This window comes from Oryctolagus cuniculus, chromosome X (assembly GCF_051225735.1).
Source record: "Oryctolagus cuniculus isolate XC-2025 breed Fujian yellow rabbit chromosome X, ASM5122573v1, whole genome shotgun sequence".
Lineage (NCBI taxonomy): Eukaryota > Metazoa > Chordata > Mammalia > Lagomorpha > Leporidae > Oryctolagus > Oryctolagus cuniculus.
Window position 1 is genome coordinate 108868207 of NC_142888.1, and position 13338 is coordinate 108881544.

The window sequence follows — 13338 nt, forward strand, 5'->3', positions numbered from 1 at the left end:
AGATCCTGCATGGGGAGTTAGTGCACAGAGAACCCTGTTGTTATTTAACAATTAACACTTTAATGTATGACATCAGTGATCACCCAAGGCTGTTGATATGAGCTGGCTTGGCTATGGAAGCTTTTTGAGTCCACAAATTCTGTCAGTATATGGATAAGGCCGTAAGCAAAGTAGTACTTCTTTCCTCCCTTTAGAGGAAAGTACATCCCTCTTTCATGGCCACTTCTTTTCTGGGTTCTCACTCACAAAGATCCTTCATGTGCAAAATTTTTTGCCTCAGTGTTTTGGATTTCCATGCCTGAAATGCTCTCACAGCCTTTTCAGCCAGAACAGGAAGTCTTTTGTTGCTGTTTCTTTTTTTTTTTTTTTTGAATTTTTTTTAACTTTTATTTAATGAATATAAATTTCCAAAGTGCAGAATATGGATTACAATGGCTTCCCCCCCATAACGTCCCTCCCACCCGCAACCCTCCCCTTATCCACTCACTCTCCCCTTCCATTCATATCAAGATTCATTTTCGATTCTCTTTATATACAGAAGATCAGTTTAGCATACATTAAGTAAAGATTTCAACAGTTTGCTCCCACACAGAAACATAAAGTGAAAAATACTGTTTGAGTACTAGTTATAGCATTAGATCTCAATGTACAGCACACTAAGGACAAAGATCCTACATGAGGAGTAAGTGCACAGTGACTCTTGTTGTTGACTTAACAAATTGACACTCTTGTTTATGGCATCAGTAATCACCCTAGGCTCATGTCATGAGTTGCCAAGGCTATGGAAGCTCCCTGAGTTCACTGACTCTGATTATTTTTAGACAAGGCCATGGTCAAAGTGGAAGTTCTCTCCTCCCTTCAGAGAAAGGTACCTCCTTCTTTGATGACCCATTTTTTCCACTGGGATCTCACTCATGGAGATCTTTCATTTAGGTTTTTTTTTTTCCCCCCAGAGTGTCTTGGCTTTCCATGCCTGAAATACTCTCATGGGCATTTCAGCCGGATCTGCATGCTTTAAGGGCTGATTATGAGGCCAGAGTGCTGTTAGGACATTTGCCATTCTATGGGTCTGCTGTGTATCTCACTTCCCATGTTGGATCATTCTCTCCATTTTTGATTCTATCAGCTAGTATTTGCAGACACTACTCTTGTTTATGTGATCCCTTTGGTTCTTAGTCCTATCATTAGGATCAATTGTGAACAGAAATTGATCACTGGGACTAGTGAGATGGCATTGGTACATGCCACCTCGATGGGATTGAATTGGAATCCCCTGGTATGTTTCTAACTCTACTGTTTGAGGTAAGTCAGCTTGAGCATGTCCCGAATTGCACATCTCTTCCCTCTCTTATTCCCACTCTTATATTTAACAGCAATCACTTTTCAGTTAAGTTTCAGCACTTAAGAAGAATTGTGTATTGATTACAGTATTCAACCAAAAGTATTAAGTAGAACAAACAAAAAAATACTAAGAGGGATAACATATTAAGCTGCTCATCAACAGTCAGGGTGAGGGCTGATCAAGTCACCGTTTCTCATAGTCAGAACAGGAAGTCTTAAGGGCTGATTCTGAGGTCAGAATATTATGTAAAGCAACTGTCATTCCCTGAGTCTGTTGGGTGGACTGCTTCCCATGTTGGAACATTCTCTCCTTATTAACTTACTTTATCAGGTATTATTACCAAAAACTTCATCTTATTTATATGATCAGTTAGCAATTAATCCTATGTATATGATCACTTTAACACTTAAGATGGCATTTTGATCACCCAGCTTAGTGGGATTTCGGGTCCCATGGCAAGTTTTTAACCTGTACCCTTAGAAATAAATCTGCAGGATTTCCCCGATGAACACAGATGTAAAAATTCTCAATAAAATTCTGGCCAATAGAATGCAACAACACATCAGAAAGATCATCCACCCAGACCAAGTGGGATTTATCCCTAGTATGCAGGGATGGTTCAACATTTGCAAATCAATCAATGTGATATACCACATTAAAAAACTGCAGAAGAAAAACCATATGATTATCTCAATAGACGCAGAGAAAGCATTTGATAAAATACAGCACCCTTTCATGATAAAAAAAATCTAAGCAAATTCGGTGTAGAAGGAAAATTCCTCAACACAAAAAAGGCAATTAATGACAAACCCACGGCCAGCTTCATACTGAATGGGGAAAAGTTGGAAGCATTTCCACTGAGATCCAGTACCAGTCAGGGATGCCCACTCTCACCACTGCTATTCAATATACAACTGGAAGTTTTAGTCAGAGCCATTAGACAAGAAAAAGAAATTAAAGGGATACAAATTGGGAAGCAAGAAGTCAAACTATCCCTCTTTGCAGACGATATGCTTCTTTATTTAGGGGATCCAAAGAACTCTACTAAGAGACTATTGGAACTCATAGAAGCGTTTGGCAAAGCAGCAGGATATAAAATCAATGCACAAAAATCAACAGCCTTTGTATACACAGACAATTCAATGCCTGAGTAAGAACTTCTAAGATCAATCCCATTCACAATAGCTACAAAAACATCAAATACCTTGGAATAAACTTAACCAAGGATGTTAAAGATCTCTATGATGAAAATTACAAAACTTTAAAGAAAGAAATAGAAGAGGATACCAAAAAATGAAAAAATCTTCCATGCTCATGGATTGGAAGAATCAATATAATCAAAATGTCCATTCTCCCAAAAGCAATTTATAAATTCAATGCAATACCAATCAAAATACCAAAGACATTCTTCTCAGATCTGGAAAAAATGATGCTGAAATTCATATGGAGGCACAGGAGACCTCGAATAGCTAAAGCAATCTTGTACAACAAAAACAAAGTCAAAGGCATCACAATACCAGATTTCAGGACACACTACAGGGCAGTTATAATCAAAACAGCATGTTTAGACAAGATGGATAGACCAATGGAACAGAATAGAAACACCAGAAATCAATCCAAACATCTACAGCCAACTTATATTTGATCAAGGATCCAAAACCAATCCCTGGAGTAACAACAGTCTATTTAATAAATGGTGCTGGGGAAACTGGATTTCCACGTGCAGAAGTATGAGGCAAGACCCCTACCTTACACCGACCCAAAAATCCACTCAACATGGATTAAAGACCTAAATCTATGACCCCACACCATCAAATTATTAGAGAACATTGGAGAAACCTTGCAAGATATAGGTACTGGCAAAGATTCTTGGAAAAGACCCCAGAAGCACAGGCAGTCAAAGGCAAAATTAACATTTGAGATTTCATCAAATTGAGAAGTTTCTGTACTACAAAAAACACTCAGGAAAGTGAAGAGGCAACCGACAGAATGGGGGGAAATATTTGCAAATTATGCAACTCATAAAGGTTTAATAACCAGAATCTATAAAGAAATCAAGAAACTCCACAACAACAAAACAAACAACCCACTTAAGAGATGGGCCAAGGACCTCAATAGACATTTTTCAAAAGAGGAAATCCAAACATCCAACAGATACATGAAAAAATATATAACTTGTATATACCTACTAGTTATCACAGATCAGGAAAAATATATAGAATTTGACCCTTTGGGACTGACTTATTTTTTTTGACAGGCAGAGTGGACAGTGAGAGAGAGAGAGAGAGAGAGAGAGAGAGAGAGAGAGAAAGGTCTTCCTTTTTCTGTTGGTTCACCCTCCAATGGTTGCTGTGGCCAGCGTGCTACGGCTGGCACACTGCACTGATCCGAAGCCAGGAGCCAGGTGCTTCTCCTGGTATCCCATGCGGGTGCAGAACCCAAGGATTTGGGCCATCCTCCACTGCATTCCCTGGCCACAGCAGAGAGCTGGCCTGGAAGAGGGGCAACCAGGACAGAATCCGGCACCCCGACCAGGACTAGAACCCCGTGTGCCGGCGCCGCAAGGCGGAGGATTAGCCTAGTGAGCCGCGGCTCCAGCTAAGGGACTGACTTATTTCACTAACTATGATATTTTCCAAATTCATCCATTTTGTTGCAAATTACTGGTTTTCACTTTTTACAGATGTATAGTATTCTATAGAGTACATATCCCATAGTTTGCTATTCCAGTCTTCAGTTGATGGGCATTTAGGTTGATTACATGAGTTAACTATTGTGAATTGAGCTGCAATAAACGTGAAGGTGTAGATAACTCTTTTATTTGCTGATTCCATTTAATTTGGGAAAATTCCCAGGAATGGGATGGTAGGGTAATTTGGTGGGTCTATATTCAGATTTCTGAAGTATCTGAAAACTGACTTCCATAGTGGTTTTACCAGTTTGCATTCCCACTAACAGTGGATTAGTGTGTCTTTTTGCCCACATTCTCACCAGCATCTGTTGTTAGTTGATTTCTGTATGTAAGCCATTCTAACCGGAGTGAGGTGAAGCCTCATTGTGGTTTTGATTTGCATTTCCCAGACAGCTATTCATCCTGAACATTTTTTTTAATGAGTCTGTTGGCCATTTGGATTTCCTCCTTTGAAAAATGTTTAAGTCCTTTGCCCATTACTTAACTGAGTTGGTTTTTTTCTGTGGAGTTTCTTAATCTCTTTATATATTCTGGTTATTAATCCTTTATCAGTTGCATACTTTGCAAATAATTTCTCCCATTCTTTCAGTTGCCTCTTCATTTTCCTGAGTGTTTTTGCAGTATAGAATCTTCTCAATTTAGTGTAATCCTAATTGTGATTTCAGATGAATCGACTTTTTTTTAACTTTTGTTTAATGAATATGGATTTCCGAAGTACAGCTTATGGATTACATTGGCTTCCCCCCCACAATGACTTCCCTCCCACCCGCAACCCTCCCCTTTCCCGCTCTCTCTCCCCTTCCATTCATATCAGGATTCATTTTCAATTTTCTTTATATACATAAGATCAGTTTAGTATACATTGAGTAAAGATTTCAACAGTTTGCACCCACATAGAAACACAAAGTGAAAAATACTGTTTGAGCACCCTCAGTGTTTTCACAACCCCAGCACACAGTGCCAAGCACCCAGCCCCGTGTTTGTTCTCTCCACCAGACTCAAGAGTCTCCACTCAGCTGGTTGCTGGGCACAGAAAAGAGCTGGTGCAACTGTTACATATGTCCAAGATGATGCCTGCTCTCTATACGTTTGTTACAGGGCACAGTTGCTGGGTGATCTGGAAGAGAGATATGTGCCCTCCCCCTTTGTTTTTTCTCCTCTAGTTTGGCAGATAAACTATCTCCCATGGGGATCCAAGCTGGATTCCCTTCATGCTCTTCCTACAGCTTTTTCACCATTTGCTTGGGCTGCTGCAGTCTGGTCTCACCTTACTCTCCAACGTTGCTGTGGAGGCTCCTAGCTTCTAGGGTCCTGAGTTGTGCATTTCCTTGCCCTTCACATAGGTCTACTGTGTTCCTTCAATTTGTGTACAGTTCCTCTGCTGTTTTCTCCCTATCTCTTCCCTGAGACTTCACTCTTACAACTTTTTTAAACTATCTTCTCCTAGACCAGAGCAGCTCCCTCCCTCCCTACTCCACCATTTAATCCCCTCCCCATTTTAAAAGTTTTCTTTTAAATATTTTTTATTTCTAAAAAGGGAACAAACTTCATGTATTTCATATACATCCAGGTATAAAAAGATTTATTTATTTATTTATTTATTTATTTATTTGAAAGAGTTAGAGAGAGAGAGAGAGAGAGAGAGAGACTCATTCACTCATTCGTCCATTGGTTGACTCCACAATGGCCAGGGATGCACCAATATGAAGCCAGGAGTCAGGAGCTTCTTCCTAGACTCCCACACAGAGCAGCTAGGACTCAAACAGGCATCCATTTGGGATGCTGGCATTCCAGGCAGTGACTTTACTCACTATGCCACAACAGTGGCCCCATCTATACAGTTTTAAGAGCATAATGATACTACACACCCTTCCATCCCTCTCTCATTCTCCCACACTACCTCATGTTTAATTTTTCTTTTAATTTTTACAATGGAATATTTTCAATATTCGTCATAATCACAAGCTCCACTAAATTCAGAATTCAACAAGTAGGAAGTAGAAAAACTACTGTTCTTCAAGAAAAACTGTCTTGATGTTGATCCTGGCAATGATTTCTTGGCTATGACACTAAAAGCACAGACATCAAGAGCAAAAATAGACAAGTGAGACTATATCAAACTATAAAACTTCTTCACAATAAAGGAAATAATCATCAGGGTGAAAGGCATGCTATAGAATGGAAGAAAATATTTGGGGATCGTATATCTGATCATTTCCAAAATATCTAAACTCAATAGCAAAACAAATGACTCAACTAAAAATTTCCAAAAAACTTAAGACTTTTCTCCAAAGACAGTTTGCTTTCCAAAATGCCTGTTCCCCCAGTTGTCTTTTCTTTTCTCTAAATTACAAGTCATTGTACAGATATTCTGAGTGTTTATTTTTCCCTTTCATATATTCTTTACAACAAATGAATAACACAGAGATTATGTTCTGTAACAGAGATTGTTAGTTAGCTACCTGATTATTCAATTCCCCCAATCAACTTTGATAACAGATCACCAATTTTTATGTAATAATTTTTATTTTTAATAATAATTTTTAAATTTATATGAGGAGAACAAATTTATGTATTTCATGTATACAAATTTAAGAGCATAGTGAAACTTCTCACCCTTCCCTCAATCCTGCCAATGTTTCCACCCTGCCTCCTCCATCCTTTCTTAGTCTTTCTTTTAATTCTTACAATGACATACTTTCAGCTTATTTTATAATCAAAATCTTAACCCTCCACTAAGTACTGTTCCTAAACAGCTGCGACAAGGGCTGTAAACAATAATGAAATCTCAAAATGTCAATTTTGCTCATATACATTACATGACCTTGGACTGTGATGCCACTGATAAGGGAAAACATGTAATAGTTGTCTCTATGGGACTGGCTTACTTCACTTTGTTTAATGGTTTCCAGTTACAGTCATTTTATTGCAAAAGACAAAATTTCATTGTTTCTTAAACCTGAATAATGTTCTATAATGCATATATACCACATTTTCTTTTTCCAGTCATCAGTTGATGGACATCTGGGTTGATTCCATATCTTAGCTATTTTGAATTGAGCTGCAATAAACATAGGGATACAGATAACTGTTCCATATGCTGATTTCATTTCTTCTTTGTAAATTCCCAGGATTGGGATGGCTGGGTCATATGATAGGTCTATATTCAGATTTCTGAGGTATCTCCATACTATCTTCCACAGCGCTGTACCATTTACATTCCTACCAACAGGGGATTAAGAGTACCTTTTTCCCCACATCCTCACCGACATTTAATTTTTATTGATTTCTGTATGAGAACCATTCTAACTGGGGTAAGGTGAAACCTCACTTTGGTTTCAATTTGAATTTCCCTGATGGCCATCATCCTGAGTATTTTTTCATATGTCTGTTGAAATTTTGAATTCCATTCTTTGAAAAATCCTTCACCCATTTCTTAACTGGATTGTTTGTTTATTGTTATTGAGTTTCTTGATCTCTCTATAGACTCTGGGTGTTAATCCCATGTTAGTTGAATAGTTTGCAAATATCCCATTCTGTTGGTTCCTTCTTCTCTTTGTTGTGTTGCCATTGCAATGCAGAAGCTTCATAGATTGATGTAATCCTATTTGTCTATTTTTTGCTTTGACTGCCTGTGCTTCTGGGGTCTTTTCCAAGAAGCTTTGCTTATGCCAATGTCTTGCAGAGCTTCCCCAACGTTCTCCTCTAGTAATTCGATGGTATCAGGTTGTAGATTTAGGTCCTTGATTCATTTTAAGTTGATTTCTGTGTAGGGTAATTAGTGGGTCTTGTTTCACACTTTTGCATGTAAAGATGGAATTCTCCTAGCACCATTTGTTAAAGAGACTGTCCTTTCTCCAGGAACTGATTTTAGCTCCTTTGCCAAAGATGAGTTGCTTATAGATGCTTAGATTAATTTTTCGGATACATTGGTCTACATGTCTATTTTTGTATCAGTACCAGGACATTTTGATTGTAACTGCCCTGTATTATGTCTTGAAATCTGGTATTGTGATGCCTCTGGGTTTGGTTTTGTTAAGATTGCTTTAGATATTCGGGATCTCATATGTTTCCATATGAATTTTAGCATCTTTTCTTCTAGATCTGAGAAGAATGTCATTGGAATTTTTATTTGGATTGCATTGAATCTGTAAACTGCTTTGTGTAGTATGGACATTCTGTTGGCATTAATTCTTCCAATCCACAAACATGGAAGATTCTTCCATTTTTTGGTGTCTTCTTTTATTTCCTTCTTTTTTTTTTAACTTTTATTTAATGAATATAAATTTCCAAAGTACGATTTATGGATTACAATGGCTTCCCCCACATACCATCCCTCCCACCCACTACCCTCCCCTTTCCCACTCCCTCTCCCCTTCCATTCACATCAAGATTCATTTTCGATTATCTTAATATACAGAAGATCAGCTTAGTATACATCAAGTATGGATTTCAACAGTTTGCTCCCACACAGAAACATAAAGTGAAAAATAATAGATGATTTTTTTTAAATGATGATGAAATCAGAGCAGACCTATTGTCATGTTTAATCCCAGTGAGAGTCAAGTTGGGAGTTGATAATTTCTTTTCTTTTTTTTTTTTAAACTTTTATTTAATGCATATAAATTTCCAAAGTACGACTTATGGATTACAATGGCTTCCCCCACATACCGTCCCTCCCACCCACAACCCTCCCCTTTCCCACTCCCTCTCCCCTTCCATTCACATCAAGATTCATTTTCGATTATCTTAATATACAGAAGATCAGCTTAGTATACATCAAGTATGGATTTCAACAGTTTGCTCCCACACAGAAACATAAAGTGAAAAATAATAGATGATTTTTTTTAAATGATGATGAAATCAGAGCAGACCTATTGTCATGTTTAATCCCAGTGAGAGTCAAGTTGGGAATTGATAATTTCTTTTTTTTTTTTTTTTACAGAGGATCAGTTTAGTATGCATTAAGTAAGGATTTCAACAGTTTGCACCCCCATAGAAACACAAAGTGAAATATATTGTTTGAGTACTCGTTATAGCATTAAATCTCAATGCACAGCACATTAAGGACAGAGATCCTACATGAGGAGTAAGTGCACAGTGACTCCTGTTGTTGACTTTACCAATTGACACTCCTGTCTATGGCATCAGTAATCTCCCTATGCTCCAGTCATGAGTTTCCAAGGCTATGGAAGCCCTCTGAGTTCTCCGACTCTTATCTTGTTTAGACAAGGTCATAGTCAAAGTGGAAGTTCTCTCCTCCCTTCAGAGAAAGGTACCTCCTTCTTTGATGACCTGTTCTTTCCACTGGGATCTCACTCACAGAGATCTTTTGCCAGAGTGTCTTGGCTTTCCATGCCTGAAATACTCTCATGAGCTTTTCAGCCAGCTTCGACCCAGCCATCCCACTCCTTGGAATTTACCCAAAGGAATTTAAATTGGCAAACAAAAAAGAGATCTGCACCCTAATGTTTATTGCAGCTCAATTCACAATAGCTAAGACCTGGAACCAACCTAAATGCCCATCAACGATAGACTGGATAAAGAAATTATGGGATATGTACTCTTTAGAATACTATACCGCAGTAAGAAACAACGAAATCCAGTCATTTGCAACAAAATGGAGGAATCTGGAACACATCATGCTGAGTGAAATAAGCCAGTCCCAAAGAGACAAATACCATATGTTCTCCCTGATTGGTGACGACTGACTGAACACCAAGAGGGAAACCTCTTGGAGTGAGGTGGACACTATGGGAAATGGTGGCTTGATCAGCATAGCCCTGACTGTTAATGAACAACTTAATACATTATCCCTCTTAGTAGTTTTTTTTATCTGTTCTACTTAATGACTGGTTTAGATCTGTAATTGATGCACAGTTATTCTTAAGTGTTGAAAATTAACTGAAATGTGATCCCTGTTGAACATGGTGGTGGGAATGGGAGAGGGAAGAGATGTATAATTTGGGACATGCTCAGGCTGACTTGCCCCAAGTGGTGGAGTTGGAAGCATACCAGGGGATTCCAATTCAATCCCATCGAGGTGGCATGTACCAATGCCATCTCACTGTTCCAGGTGATCAGTTTCAGTTCACAGTTGGTCATGGTGGAGGGACTGGGAGTCAAAGGGAGCACATAGACAAGTCTAGTACCTGCTAACGCTAACCGATGGAGTAAATAAAGGGGAGAGTGATCCAACATGGGAAGTGAGATACTCAGCAGACTCATAGAATGGCAGATGTCCTAAATAGCACTCTGGCCTCAGAATCAGCCCTAAAGGCATTCGGAGCTGGCTGAAAAGCTTATTTCCTTTTTTAATGTTTTGTAATTTTCATTGTAAATATCTTTCACCTACTTGGTCAAATTTATTCGATGTATTTAAATTTTTTGTCATTATTGTGAATAGTACTGAGGTTACAAGTTCTTTCTCAGCCATGGCATTGTCTTTTATATAACAGCTATTGATTTTTATGTGTTGATTTTATGTTCCTGCAAATTTACCAAACTCTCATATGAGATCCGAATAGTCTCTTAGTGGAGTCTTTCTGTTCCCTTGTATATCTAATAATGTCATCTACTAACAGTGGTAAGCTGAGTTCCTCCTTTCCAACCTGTATCCCTTAGATTTCTTTTTCTTGCCTAATGGCTCTAGCTAAAACTTCCAGGACTATATTAAATAGCAATGGTGAGACTGGGCATATTTGTCTCATTCTGGATCTTCATAGGAATGCTTACAACTTTTCCCCATTCAATAAGATGCTGGTAGTGGGTTTGTCATAAATTGCCTTGATTGTATTGAGTAATGTTACTTCTGTACATAATTTGTTTAAAGTTTTCATCATGAAAGGGTGTTGTGTTTTATCAAATGCTTTCTCCGCATCTATTGAGATAATCATATGATTTTTATTCTGCAATTTGTTAATGATATGTATCACACTGATTGATTTGCATATGTTGAACCATTCAGGCATGACAGGGATAAACCCCATGTGATCTAAGTGAATGATCTTTCTAATGCATCACTGGATTCAGTTACCTAGTATTTTTGTTGAGTATTTTTGTATCTGTGTTCATCAGTGTTGTTGGTCTATAGTTTTCTTTCTTTATCTTTTTCTGATTTAGAATTAAGGTGATGGTGGCCTTGTGGATGGAGTTTGGGAGGATTCTCTCCCTTTCAATTATTTTGAATAATTGGAGAACCATTGGAATTAGTTCTTCTTTAAAAGTTTGTTAGAATTCAGTGTAAAGCCATCTGGTCCTGGGCTTTTCCCTTTTGGTAGTGTCTTTGTTACTGATTTAATCTCCATTTTAGTTATTGGCCTATTTAGGTTTCTATGTCTTCATGACTCAATTGTGGTAGGTTGTATGTGTCCAGAAATCTATCCATTTTTGTAGATTTTCCAATTTGTTGCATATAGCTGTTTGTAGTAATTCCTGATGATTCTTTCTATTTCTGTGGTATCCATTGAAACATTTTCTATTTCATCTCTGATTTTATTAATTTGGGTCTTCTAGCTTTTTTGGTTAGTTGGGCCAGTGGTATATCAATTTTGTTTATTTTAAAAAAAGCCATCATTTCACTGATCTCTATATCATTTTTATCTCAATTTTGTTTATTTCTACTCTAATTTTATTTCTTTCCTCTTATAAATTTGGGATTTGATTTGTTCTTGTGTTTCTAGGTCTTTGAGATGTGTTGTTAATGCCTTTCCAAGTTCCTGATGTACATTGATTGTGATAACCTTCTCTCTTAAGACTGATTTTACTGTATTGCATAGGCTTTGATATATTGTGTTGTCATCATTATTCATTTCCAGGAATTTTTTTATTTCCCTTTTGTTTTTTTTTTTCTATGACCCATTGTTCATCCAGGAGCATGTTGTTCGGTCTCCATGTGTTTGCATACTTTTCTGGAGTTTCTTTAGTTGTAAATTTCCAGCTTCATTTCATTGTTGTCAGAAAGGATACATAGTATGATTTCAACTTTTTTAATTTGTTGAAGCTTGCTTTATGGCCTAGCATATGGTCTATTCTAGAGAAATGTCCATACACTGATAAAGAGAATGTGTATTCTTCAACAATGGGAAGAAATGTTCTGTATATATCAATAAGGTCCATTTGGTCCATAGTGTAGCTTAGCTATGTTGTTTTCTTGGTGATTTTTTTTTTGTCTAGTTGATCTGTCCATTGCTGAAAGGAGGGTTTTGGAGTTCCCCATTATTGTTGTACTGGAGTCTACATTTCCCTTTAGATCCATTAACATTGCTTTTAAATAGCCAGATGTGGGGCCGATGCTGTGGCGCAGCAGATAAAGCTGCTGCCTGTAGTGTCGGCATCCCATATGGGCAATGGTTCTCGATCCAGCTGCCCCACTTCTGATCCAGCTCTCTTTCATAATGATGAGCGTCATTCTGTGTGTTTCTGTGTGTAGCACATCCTTAAGCATTATTTGTAAGGTTGGATGAGTGGTGACAAATTCTTTCAATTTCTGATTGTTATGGAAGGTCTTTATATCACCTTCATTCATAAATGAGAGCTTTGCAGGGTCTATTATTCTGGGCTGACAGTTTTACTCTTTTGAGACTTGGACTATGTCTCTTCTCTCCCAGCCTGCAGGGTTTCTGATAAGAAATCAGTTGTCATTCTAATTGGACATCCTCTGAAGGTAATCTGGCATTTCTCTCTTTTACATTTTAGACTCTGTTTTCATGTTTTACTGTTGAACATTTGACTATCATATGGTGTGGTGAAGATTGTTTCTGGATATATCTATTAGGGGTTCTATGTGCTTCCTGTACTTGGACATCCCTTTCTTTCTCCAAATTGGGGAAGTTTTCTGTAATTATTTCACAGCATAGGCCTTCTGATCTATTCTGTCTTTCCACACTTTCAGGAGTTCTTAAAAAATTATATGTTGGGGCCGGCGCCATGGCTCACTAGGCTAATCCTCCGCCTTGTGGCGCCAGCACATCGGGTTCTAGTCCCGGTCGGGGCGCCAGATTCTGTCCTGGTTGCCCCTCTTCCAGGCCAGCTCTCTGCTGTGGCCTGGGAAGGCAGTGGAGGATGGCCCAAGTGCTTGGGCCCTGCACCCCATGGGAGACCAGAATAAGTACCTGGCTCCTGCCATTGGATCAGCGCGGTGCACCGGCCGCAGAGCGCCAGCCGCGGTGGCCATTGGAGGGTGAACCAACGGCAAAGGAAGACCTTTCTCTCTGTCTCTCTCTCTCACTGTCCACTCTGCCTGTCAAAAAAAATCATGTTGGATTGTTTGATAGTATCCCATAAATCTCAAACACTGTTTTTT